This window comes from Lactuca serriola, chromosome 3 (genome assembly GCF_051521515.1).
Source record: "Lactuca serriola cultivar US96UC23 chromosome 3, Lser_US96UC23_V15, whole genome shotgun sequence".
NCBI lineage: Eukaryota > Viridiplantae > Streptophyta > Magnoliopsida > Asterales > Asteraceae > Lactuca > Lactuca serriola.
The window spans coordinates 157,946,421-157,959,663 of record NC_136410.1 but is presented as its reverse complement, the minus strand read 5'-3'; positions in this window follow the sequence as shown (position 1 = coordinate 157,959,663).

Sequence of the window (13,243 nt, the reverse complement as noted above, 5' to 3'; positions counted from 1 at the left end):
TCGGGCGTACCCGGTGTCTTCACAGAAAACGGGGTGCGCGATCCCTTACGTCGCGCGTACTGGGATTACGCTCAGCGTAACTCCCAGTTTCAGACTCTAAGCATTTTGAGGTCTTAATCAGTTAAGACCCACGTCCAACTTCTATATCTGACCATTTATAATCCTCTTAATCCGTAAATTCGGTGACTTTAAGCCTTTGCATGGCTGGACAAGTCACTAACCCCCATAATACTCCACTTCCTAACACTAGAAAGCTCAATACTCAAGCATGACCTCATATCCACGACCAATATGGAAACTTTATGGATTTATAACACAAATACCACTGAAATGGGACAGATCTAGGTCCATGGAGCACATTACACTCATAAAGTATCCACCTTTAGGACTTTTAACCCTAAAATGGTCCATGAAATCATTTAACCAAATAAGGAGGAAAGTTTTGAACTTTATACCTCCAAAAGCAGCTCCTTCCTCTGTAGATCTCAGATAAAAACTTGCACTTCAAGCTCTAGCCCCCACAAGCACCTTTCCTTTTTCTTCACTAACACACCCAGGCACTTTTAACTCCAAAACACTCACTCTCAAGCTAAGGATGATTGGGAGGCTCTCTTAGGGTTTTACTCACTGATATGGAGGCTGAGAAATGAGCCTTAGCATCCATTATATAGTGCACAAGTCAAATATTAGGGTTTGCATTCGTACCCATTACGCCCAACATAACCCTGGGTACGCCCAGCGTACCCAGGCGAGTCCGTGTCCAAATTAAGTGCATGAGTACGCGCAACGTTCTCCCCAGTACACCCAGCGTACTCATTTGCTACAAGAACTCTTTCAAAGGACCACTTTTGACAACTTGACAAGATGGAAGGATATAATAGCTTTACCTGGATTTCGGGATGTTACAAAATTAATAAAATTCAGATTTTATCAATCAAAAACAATTTTGGTAATTATCAAAGCTCAAAATAGGTCAAAATCTCGAGTATTCTGCCATCTGCCCCGACACCACCTCGTGGTGATTTTACCACCTCGTGGTGATCAGGCAGAAGCAAAAAAACAAAAAAAAATTCTGCTTTGAAAACATAACTTTTGCATCAAATACATCATAAAATCATCCTAGGCTCTGATACCACTAATGGGTTTTAAGCAAAACATCAATCCTATGGTGTGCATGCAAACCCTAATAGCTTTTGGATCTAGTTTGTCTAATGAACATGCAATTGAATATCCAAAGCTATAATGTAACACTCGTGTTTCTAGCCTAGGCATTTATATTGAGTTAATAGTCTAGGTTAACCTTTGTAACTCATTTTGAAGAAACGAAAAGGAATTATGTGAATATTATGTGAATTATGTGTTTTATGCTTAATTATTAGGGCTTAATTAATTAACAATAAAAATAAGCGTCAAAATTAAAGTGTGAGATAAGCCCGATATCTTTACATAAAGTTGTAGTGGTCGAAACAAGGATTTCGGGGATATAAAGAATACCAAAATCCGAGTTATAACGAAGAAGTTATGACATGTCAAAGTTTCGCGACAAAACCGGCACGGTGCTGAATATCGTAAAAAGTGAGTTTTTGATAAACTACTTTTTAGCCTTAGTAATCTAAACAAAAGTCGTAGTATTCATTAAACCGAGAAGTTCGATAAAAATAACGCCCAAATCTGACTTCGTTTGAGGAAGTTATTATTTTTCGAAGTTTTAGCGTAGCAGTAGACAGCTAAAAACTTGAATTTTAGATCGAGCGATTTTTAGCCGACACAACCTAAACGAGAATTTAAGGTCTCATCATTAGGAGCACAACGGTAAAAATTCTGACGAAAACGGACGTCGGATGAAGAAGTTATGAATTTTTAACGGATTTCCTGTCCCGGTCTATTAAAAATAATAATATAAAATTTAAAATCAAAATTAGCCGACGATGTCTAAACGGAAGTTGTAGATCGTAATTTTAGCTACGCGTGCATATAAAGAACGTCAAAAACGGAGCTCGTATGCGAAAGTTATGAATTTTAGAAGTTTTGGCACGAAAACCGAGAAATTTCGCATAGTCACACTTTGCCACGTCACCCTTGCTTAGAATGTGACACGTGTCCTGCTGAGTCACCAGGCTGTTGAGTCATCAGGTTGCTGAGTCACCGAAGCTGCAAAGTCATGCGAATCCACGTTTCCTCTTCTGATTCGACCGAGGAGGAGGCCCAATCCGAAGCAGCCAGCTCCTCAGCCGAAGCTTCGCCCAACTGCCGCGTGTGTCCGAGCCTCGCATAGCCTAACTCCGAGCCTCGCAGGTGCGAGCCACTTAGAAGCCACCATCGAGCTCTCGCAGGTGCGAGCCATGCGAGCCTTCGCCTGCGAGCCTTCTTAGCCGTCGGATCAGAAGACTCTTGACCGTCTGATCAGAAGCGTCCCCCTATAAATAGAAGGCTGCGAGCCTTCTAGGATATTTTTAAGAAATTGCCACTTTTAACCCCTAAACCCATATTTTCTTCATCTTAACATCCCGCAAAGCCCCGATATCGATTGTAAAGCTCGGAATACCCCACGAAGTGCCCGAGAAGCCCGGAAAATTTATCGTTTCGGTTTCGAAGCCCGAGTTTTACAAAGCCCGGTTTCTCAATAAAACTCCCGGTTTTATTAGAAATGATCGTTTTAGGAAACGAATTGCTGCCCGATTATCATCAAATCAAGTGAGTGTATAGTCACTTTCATTTTACACATAGATATGAAGTATTTACCTTATAATACGTGCTATGTGTAAATATATTAATTATTTATTTGAGGTGATTGTTGTGTTGATGTTTTATACAATTTTTAAACTGTATAAGTATTTTTATCTACAAATATGTTGGGTAGAACATGGGTAGATTGTGATGTGTGATAAAATAAAATTGATGAGAGGCCTCGATGTGTTTTGAGATCCAGTCATCTAGCGGACTTTGGATGACGACCACGGACTTTCTAGACAGTCCAGTGGGAAACATTAGCAGGTCCGCAACCTATAGGTGTTAATGAACTAAGAGTGTTCATTCGTTGTACTTCATCCCCCTCATGGTTGCCTTTAGGATATGTATGGCTGAGGAAACCCCTTAGCAGTAGTGTCCATCCCAATGATATTCTTTAGGCTAGGTCCCTTGTGATAAGTGTTTAGGGACATAAAGTGAGGATAACGGGAATGGGTAATCAGGGTTATTGTTGATTGATGAACTTAGTAAGTTTATTATTATTGTGGGTTGAAAACCCTATATGCTCACCAGGCTCCCAAGCCTGACCCACTCAGCTTTTTATGTTACAGGTAGTGGACCCCGAGCATAGTCGGAGGACAACGAGAGATTTTTGGATTATAGGCCAGTAGTTGTAAATAACTATTGAAAGGCTTATAATGTCATGTTTATGCTTTTGATCTGTATCGGAACATGACATCCCGAGGTTTTGATATATATATGGAAAACATATACCTTCTTAATGAAGGGTTTTGATAAACTTTTATCATATTTTGTTTGGGGACCAATTCCGCAACATCTTTTAAAAAGATTTCTCTGATTTTATTTTAAAAAGCATAAATTAAATTGGTCTTTTCTGGCCTAGAAATTAGGGGATGTCATAGTTGGTATCAGAGCATTAGTTTAAGCAAACTAAGAAATTGTAGAATTTCTAGACTTGAACTTAGAATGCTAAGTGATGATTGTGAGATGAGTGTCTACCATATTTTAGACACGAGCACTAGTTTATTTCAGGGAAGATGCCTAAAATGCCCTTATGTGCTAAAATGCTATGTGTTTGCCATGTGTGCCATTATTTGTTCGGATCTATGGTCTGTTACCGACCGGATCTGGAAACCTTATGTGTGTAGGATTCTAAGCGTATGATTACGAGATTAGAACTAACATATAAACGTTTTGGAGTGATAAGGGAATTGACATGTCTAACAAGGATAAAGACCTAAATTCGCCTTATTCGTTATATAGATTGTAATGGCCATAACTCGTAGTGGAGCTGCAAATGCGAACGGAAACAGGGATCAACAGCCTCAACGTCAAGTTGTTGAGCAAGTACCTGTTGTAGGAGTTGCACCTGAGCCAATGACGATGGATGGAGTACAAGCAATGATGCAAATGATGTTAGATCGCCAAATGGAGGAGACAAGGCGATTACTACAACAACATAGGGAAGAGACTACGATGCCTGTTGAACAGCCCGTATTGAATGAAGGGCAATCAGTAGGAGGGAACTACAGTGGGACTCTTGGTTAAGCCAACCCACCGATAATTAGACAAAACAACCAGGATGGAGGAGTTGATGGACGCGGATGCAAATACAAAGATTTCATGGCATCCAAACCGCCGTGTCTATCTGGAAGTCCGACACCGGTGGAAGTCATGAATTGGATCTCCGAAATGGAGACGATGTTTGAAAGTTGCGAGTGTAGTAACAAACAAAAGACCGCACTTGCGATTCCTCTGTTAAAGTCTGGTGTGTTGAGCTGGTGGAAGTTACTAGCTGATTCGATGCCCAAGGGTGAAGCTAGTAAGATGTCTTGGGAAGAATTTGTGGTACAACTGAAATTGCAGTACTGCTCTGAGCAGGATCTTCTGGAAATCAACAATGAGTTTCAAAATTTAAAGAAAGGAAAGATAAGTGTTACTGAATACACTACTAGTTTTATGAAAAAGATGAAGCTAGTTCCTCATCTAGTTCCAACTGAACTCTCTAAGGTCAACAAGTTTGCCCTCGGGTTACCAGCGGACTTTGGTCCGATGGTTAAGCAAGCAACCACTTTGAAAGCCGCCATCTGGGCTGCTAAGAATGTCGAGGTTCAGATCAAAGAGAAGGGTCTGGAGAGGGCAGAAGTTGGTGAAACGAGAAAATTTGAAGGAACTTCAGGTTCCAACAAGAAATGCAAATTTTCTAAGTCCAAGAAGTTTGGAGGAGGAGGAGGTGAAGTGAAATGGTGTGAGAAGTGCAAGAGAAAGCACTCTGGGAGATGTAGTGAGGAGGTGACTTGCTTCAAATGTGGAAAGGCTGGGCATTATGCCAACGTGTGTCCGTCCGAAAAGAGGGTATGTTTTGAGTGCCATGAAGTAGGGCATGTTCTTAAAGACTGTCCAAAGAGGAAGGATGCCGCAAAGCCCAATCTACCACCAAAGCCGAAGGCGAGAGCCTTTCAGATAACACTTGAAGCTGCAAAAGAAGAAGTCGATGTCGCTTCAGGTACTTTTCTCGTAAACGAATTGCCTGCCCAAATTTTGTTTGATTCTGGAGCTAATTACTCCTTTATATCGCATGAATTTGGTAGAAAGCTAGCTTTGCCTGTAGATAGGCTAGTTAATGCCTTATTAGTCGAGATTGCTAGTGGCAAGTTTGTACCTGTTAGCCATCGTATGAAAAACATCCTCATTGACTTGGATAGAAATAAGTTCCAAGAGGAATTATTGCCTATCGAGTTAAATGGATTCAACATAGTTTTAGGAATGGATTGGCTTAGCGACAATGATGCAGAAATACTATGTAGAAAGAAGATAGTTAAAGTAAACCCGCCAGAGAAAGAGTCGTTTATTGTGTATGGAGACAAACGAAGAGTAAACTTTGGAATCATTTCCCTAATGAAAGCCAGAAAGTGTTTGGCCAAGGAATGTACATCATATCTAGCGTTCGTGATCGATGCCAAGATGGAAAAGAAGGAGGTGCAGAATATTCCGGTGGTGTGTGATTATCCGGGAATCTTTCCCGAAGATCTTCCCGGATTGCCCCCTGATCGACAAGTAGAATTTCGTATCAACTTGTTACCAGGAACGACGCCGATAGCGAAAGCACCTTATCGATAAGCGCCAACCGAAATGAAAGAACTTATGACACAACTTCAGGAGTTATTGGACAAAGGTTTCATTCGACCTAGTTCATCGCCCTGGGGAGCCCCTATGTTATTTGTAAAGAAGAAAGATGGAAGCATGAGAATGTGCATCGATTACAGAGAGCTGAACAAAGTGACGATAAAGAACAAGTACCCGTTGCCAAGGATCGATGACTTGTTCGACCAGTTGCAGGGTTCGAGCTATTTCTCGAAGATCGATCTTAGGTCGGGATACCATCAACTAAAGGTGAGAGAGCAGGATATCGAAAAGACTGCTTTTAGAACGAGATATGGACACTATGAATTTTTGGTTATGTCGTTCGGACTAACCAATGCCCCAGCAGCTTTCATGGATTTGATGAATAGGGTTTGTAAACCATTCTTAGACAAATCCGTGATAGTATTCATAGATGATATCTTGATTTATTCGAAAGGCAAGCATGAGCATGAAAAGCATCTACGTGAAGTGCTAGAAGTCTTGAAAAAGGAGAAGTTGTATGCAAAGTTCTCCAAGTGTGAATTTTGGATTCAAGAAGTCCAATTTTTAGGTCATGTGGTTAACCAAGAAGGAATAATGGTTGACCCAGCAAAGATTGAAGCTGTAATGAAGTGGGAACAACCAAAAAGTCCTACGGAGATTCGAAGCTTTTTAGGATTAGCTGGATATTACCGAAGGTTTATCCAAGGCTTTTCTTCGATTGCTACTCCATTAACAGCATTGACCCACAAAGGAGCCACTTATGCTTGGAATGAGAAGCATAAGGAAGCCTTTGAGAAGTTGAAGAAGAGACTTTGTGAAGCATCGATTCTTTCGTTTCCCGAAGGAGTTGATGACTTCGCAGTTTATAGCGATGCATCTGGAGTTGGGTTAGGTTGTTTTCTAACCCAAAGGGATAAAGTGATAGCGTATGCATCGAGGAAATTGAAGGAATATCAAAAGAACTACCCCACTCATGATCTGGAGTTGGCAGCGGTAGTATTCGCCCTAAATATATGGAGGCATTATCTTTATGGCACAAAGTGTAAACTTTTCACTGATCATAAGAGTCTCCGTTATCTCTTTAATCAGAAGGAATTAAACATGAGGCAACGACGCTGGCTAGAGTTACTCAAGGACTACGACTGTGAGATACTTTACCACCCTGGTAAAGCAAATGTGGTTGCTGATGCTCTCAGTCGGAAGGTAAACCTTGAAAAGAAAAGGCCAAGAGCGTTGAGAATTGAAGTTTTCTCGACAATTGTGGAAAGTATAAAGAAAGCTCAAGAGGAAGCTTTAGAGAAAAATGACCGAAAGGAAGAACGTTTGGGCAAAACGTTAGTGTTCGGCAAAAACAACCAAGGGTTGAAGGTATTTCAAGATAGAATTTGGGTACCTAAGATAGGCGGAATAAGAGATCTTCTGATGGAAGAAGCTCACAAGACCATGTACTCAATTCATCCCGACAGTACAAAAATGTACAGGGACCTAAAACCCTATTATTGGTGGCCGACGATGAAGCTCGATGTTGCTAAGTATGTGGCCGAGTGTGTAACTTGTGCTAGGATTAAGGCACAACATCAGAAACCGTATGGGAGTTTAGAACCTTTACCCGTACCCATGGGTAAATGGGAAGACATCACCATGGATTTTGTGACTAAACTACCCAAAACAAGGAATGGTCACGACATGATTTGGGTGGTTGTTGATCGCTTCACTAAGAGTGCGCATTTCATAGCGGCCAAAGAGAAATGGTCTATGGATAAACTTGCGAATTCTTATGTGAAGGAGATTGTGAGGCTTCACGGTGTTCCGTTAACGATTGTGTCCGATCTTGATAGCCGTTTTACCTCAAGATTTTGGAGGAGTCTACAAGAGGAACTGGGTACCAAGTTATGTTTGAGTACAGCTTACCATCCGCAAACCGATGGTTAGAGCGAGCGAACGATTCAAACATTGGAGAATATGCTGAGAGCATGTACCCTAGAATTCCAAGGTAATTGGGATGAACACTTACCTTTAGTAGAATTCTCCTATAATAATAGTTTCCACTCAAGTATTAAGATGGCACCTTATCACGCTTTGTATGGGGAAAAGTGTCGAACGCCATCATGTTGGCTGGAAGCTGGGGAAAAGCAGTTTATGGGACCTGAAATAGTCCTTGAGACTGCTGAAAAGTTGAAAGTGATAAGGGAAAGGATGTTAGCTGCTTAAGATCGACAAAAGAGTTATGCTGCCAAGAAAAGACAACCGATATCCTTCGATGTTGGAGATTCGGTTTTACTTAAAGTCTCGCCGTGGAAGGGACTTATAAGATTTGGTAAGAGAGGGAAGTTGAGTCCAAGGTTTATTGGACCATTTAAAGTTCTTCAGAGGATCAAGAATCAAGCTTACAAGCTAGAGTTATCGGAAGAACTGGAAGGTATTCATAACACCTTTCATGTGTGTTATTTGAAAAAGTTCACAGGAGATGTGCCCGACATAATTCCGATTTCTAAGTTAAGGTTGGATGAAAAAAAGAGGTTGATCGAGGAACCTAAGGCAATCGTTGACCGTAAGACTATGAAGTTACGACGCAAGATGGTCGATTTAGTGCTTGTGCGCTGGAAACATACGAATGGACCAAATCTCACTTGGGAAGCGGAGAGTGACATAATCAGTCGCTACCCGCAGTTGTTTGGTGATGTGTGATTCTGGGGACGGAATCATCCTAAGGGGGAGAGAATTGTAACACTCGTGTTTCTAGCCTAGGAATCTATATTGATTTAATAGTCTAAGTTAACCTTTGTAACTCATTTTGAAGAAATGAAAAGGAATTATGTGAATATTATGTGAATTATGTGTTTTATGCTTAATTATTAGGGCTTAATTAATTAAGAATAAAAATAAGCATCAAAATTAAAGTGTGAGATAAGCCCGATATCTTTACATAAAGTTTTAGTGGTCGAAACAATGATTTCGGGGATATAAAGAATACCAAAATCCGAGTTATAACGAAGAAGTTATGACCTGTCGAAGTTTCGCGACAAAACCGGCACGGTGCTGAATGTCGTAAAAAGTGAGTTTTTGATAAACTACTTTTTAGACTTAGTAATCTAAACAAAAGTCGTAGTATTCGTTAAACCGAGAAGTTCGATAAAAAGAACGCCCAAATCCGACTTCGTATGAGGAAGTTATGATTTTTCGAAGTTTCAGCGTAGCAGTAGACAGCTAAAAACTCGAATTTTAGATTGAGCGATATTTAGCCGACACAACCTAAACGAGAGTTGAAGGTCTCATCATTAGGAGCACAACGGTAAAAAGTCTGACGAAAACGGACGTCAGATGAAGAAGTTATGAATTTTTAACGGATTTCCTGTCCCGGTCTATTAAAAATAATAATATAAAATGTAAAGTCAAAATTAGCCGACGAAGTCTAAACGGAAGTTGTAGATCGTAATTTTAGCTACACGTGCATATAAAGAACGTCAAAAACGGAGCTCGTATGCGAAAGTTATGAATTTTAGAAGTTTTGGCACGAAAACCGAGAAATTTCGCATAGTCACACTTTGCCACGTCACCCTCGCTTAGAATGTGACACGTGTCCTGCTGAGTCACCAGGCTGCTGAGTCATCAGGTTGCTGAGTCACCGAAGCTGCTGAGTCATGCAAAGCCACGTGTCCTCTTCTGATTCGACCGAGGAGGAGGCCTAATCCGAAGCAGCCAGCTCCCCAGCCGAAGCTTCGCCCTGCTGCCGCGTGTGTTCGAGCCTCGCATAGCCTAACTCCGAGCCTCGCAGGTGCACCAGTAAGCCGCGGTCCACTTAGAAGCCGCCAGCGAGCCCTCGCAGGTGCGAGCCATGTGCGAGCCATGCGAGCCTTCGCCTGCGAGCCTTCTCAGCCGTCGGATCAGAAGACTCCTGACCGTCCGATCAGAAGCTTCCCCCTATAAATAGAAGGCTGCGAGCCTTCTCGGATATTTTTAAGAAATTGCCACTTTTAACCCCTAAACCCATATTTTCTTCATCTTAACATCCCGCAAAGCCCCAATATCGATTGAAAAGCCCGGAATACCCCACCAAGTGCCCGAGAAGCCCAGAAAATTTATCTTTTCGGTTTCGAAGCCCGACTTTTACAAAGCCCGGTTTCTCAATAAAACTCTCGGTTTTATTAGAAACAATCGTTTTAGGAAATGAATTGATGCCCGATTATCATCAAATCAAGTGAGTGTATAGTCACTTTCATTTTACACATAGATATAAAGTATTTACCTTATAATACGTGCTATGTGTAAATATATTAATTATTTATTTGAGGTGATTGTTGTGTTGATGTTTTATACAAGTTTTAAACTGTATAACTATTTTTATCTACAAATATGTTGGGTAGAACATGGGTAGATTGTGATATGTGATAAAATAAAATTGATGAGAGGCCTCGATGTGTTTTGAGATCCAGTCATCTAGCGGAGTTTGGATGACGACCACTGAGTTTCTAGACAGTCTAGTGGGAAACATTAGCAGGTCCGCAACCTGTAGGTGTTAATGAACTAAGAGTGTTCATTCGTTGTACTCCATCCCCCTCATGGTTGCCTTTAGGACATGTATGGCTGTGGAAACCCCTTAGCAGTAGTGTCCATCCCAATGATATTCTTTAGGCTAGGTCCCTTGTGATAAGTGTTTAGGGACATAAAGTGAGGATAACGGGAATGGGTAATCAGGGTTATTGTTGATTGATGAACTTAGTAAGTTTATTATTATTGTGGGTTGAAAACTCTATATGCTCACCAGGCTCCCCAGCCTGACCCACTCAGCTTTTTATGTTACCGGTAGTGGACCCCGAGCATAGTCGGAGGACAACGAGAGATTTTTGGATTATAGGCCAGTAGTTGTAAATAATTGTTGAAAGGCTTATAATGTCTTGTTTATGCTTTTAATCTGTATCGGAACATGACATCCCGAGGATTTGATATATATATATGGAAAACATATACCTTCTTAATGAAGGGTTTTGATAAACTTTTATCATATTTTGTTTGGGGACCAATTCCGCAACATCTTTTAAAAAGATTTCTCTGATTTTATTTTAAAAAGCATAAATTAAATCGGTCTTTTCTGGCCGAGAAATTAGGGGATGTCACATATAAACCCTCGATCTATCATATAAGAACTGAAATAAGGGTTTAATAATTACCTTTGATTGTTATATTGTAATAGCAATCAATTCATTGCTTTGATTGGCTTCAGAAAGCTTAGTCCCTCAAGTGTTGCACCTCTAATGGAGTCACAAATACCACTAAGCAACTAGATGAAGAAGGAGAAGACAGGAGGCACCCAAAAACGTCTAGAAACCCTAAGGACTCAGTTACCCACGTTTTTGTGGCCTAAGGGGTTCTTTATATACTTGTGGGGGCTGCTAGGGATTCAGTCAAAACCCTAATGGACAGCTTAAACTCTAAGCTGCCCATGGAACCTTCTGGGATAAGGCCATGGACGAAAATATCATGGGCTACCATCATAATTTCATTCACCCCTTGTTCCTTTAGCATTCCGTAACAAACTAACTCAATTATTCAATAATTGCAATCCGGGCCCCTATATTTAATTAATATCTTTTAGCCACAAAATTAATTATCAATTAATTCTTGACTAATATTAATTAAACAATATGATTTCTCTTTTAATATATTATTCTCATAATATATTAATAAATCATATTTAAACCTTTCTCTCCTTAATTCATCCTACATATTGAAGGCAACCCAAAAGGACCATGCTCATAATCAAGTTAAGTACATACCAAAATAGTTATGGACTTAGACACTAATCCAACCCATACATCTTCATGGATTATGGGTAATTCGAGAACGCTAACTTATGTGCCTCCTCCATCAAAGTCTGTTGGATCCCAACAAAAACTGGAACCCATAGTCGACCACACTAGGTCATAAGCTCGCCACTATCAGTGATAAAACTACCAATGTGACCCTTGATCATCTCCATCTTCAAATTCTCTTTACTGATTCCCTCGACCTGATCCTCCCTAATCAAATCCAGGAGTGGTGATTCAATGGTCATCCTCACACAAAGTTCTTGCATGAGAGTACTAGTCGCCTTGTGACTCAAAGCCTCAGTGACTGATGGGTTATGAGCATTCTAACACTTCCTAAGTGTACATGCAACCCTAATAACCTTGGATCTATGTTTGTCTAATTATCATGCATACATGAGGAACAATTTTAACTTGAATAACAGATAGAACTACATACCTTGTTGTTGATTTTGATCCTTGAAACCTTGTGAGCCTAGCACCCCAAGTGTGATGCCTCAAATGCTTCACACAACACCAAATGCTATGGAGTAAACTTGGAGAGAAAGTATAACAGTCTAAAAATCGGCTCTAGCCCTCAAGCATGCATGTGTAACCGATTTTGGGAGAAACATGAGCTTTATATAGTGTTGACACATTTAGGGTTACACCATGTAAACCCTAATGTGTCATGACTCTTCATTTCCATGACCCATAGGTTTGTAAATCCCATGGAGCCTCCATGGAGCATCCAATGGGTCAAACCCAACTTGATTATCCATGGAGCCTCTTATCCCAATATCTAAGTTATGGATGATTTACATAATCAACCCATATATTTAATTAGTTATCTTTTGATCACTTAATTAATTCTAAAATTAATTCTTGATCAAACCAATTAAATAATATTATTAATATTTAGAACTTATAATATATTAATAAACCACAAGTGTTATTTCTTTCATTTAGTCTATCCAATTGCATGGTGCCATGCAACCCAAATGGACCACGCCGGGTCGGGTCAAGTACATACCAGAAATAGTTATGGACTTAGACACCTTATCCAACAGTCTCCCACTTGGATGAGTTTAGGAACCGATCGGCAATCGTAGCTCTTTTCAAGGTTTCTCGGAACTGAGAAGATGATGGTACTCCATTTCAGATAAGGGATCATATAATCCTCTATTCTTAGATATCAGCCGGACAAACACATGGAACATGGTCTTGCTTATTGTCCAGTAGTTTGTTTCCCGATTTCCGATTTATTTGACATAGAACTTAATTGAACACATCAACTTAGTTCTGACCGGGCCCGGTACATAGGTCAAAACAAAATCATCGAGGGGCCCAGATATCAGCTTCTTATCCAAGAAGGAACAGATAAACTTCGACTCATATGCTTGTTCTACTACTTGTTAAATTACACACAAACACACGTTTTATAACATCGAGTTACCAATGCGATTTCACATGTTCAATGCATAACTAACTCATAGTTAACAAGTCATATCTCTAGGTTTGAAGAATTATATGATATTACCGTCTCGCGATCACTCGAGATAAATTCCATGAAGTGATACCAGCGAGCGTGGGTTGAATCCAATACTCATAACTTATGAGCACTC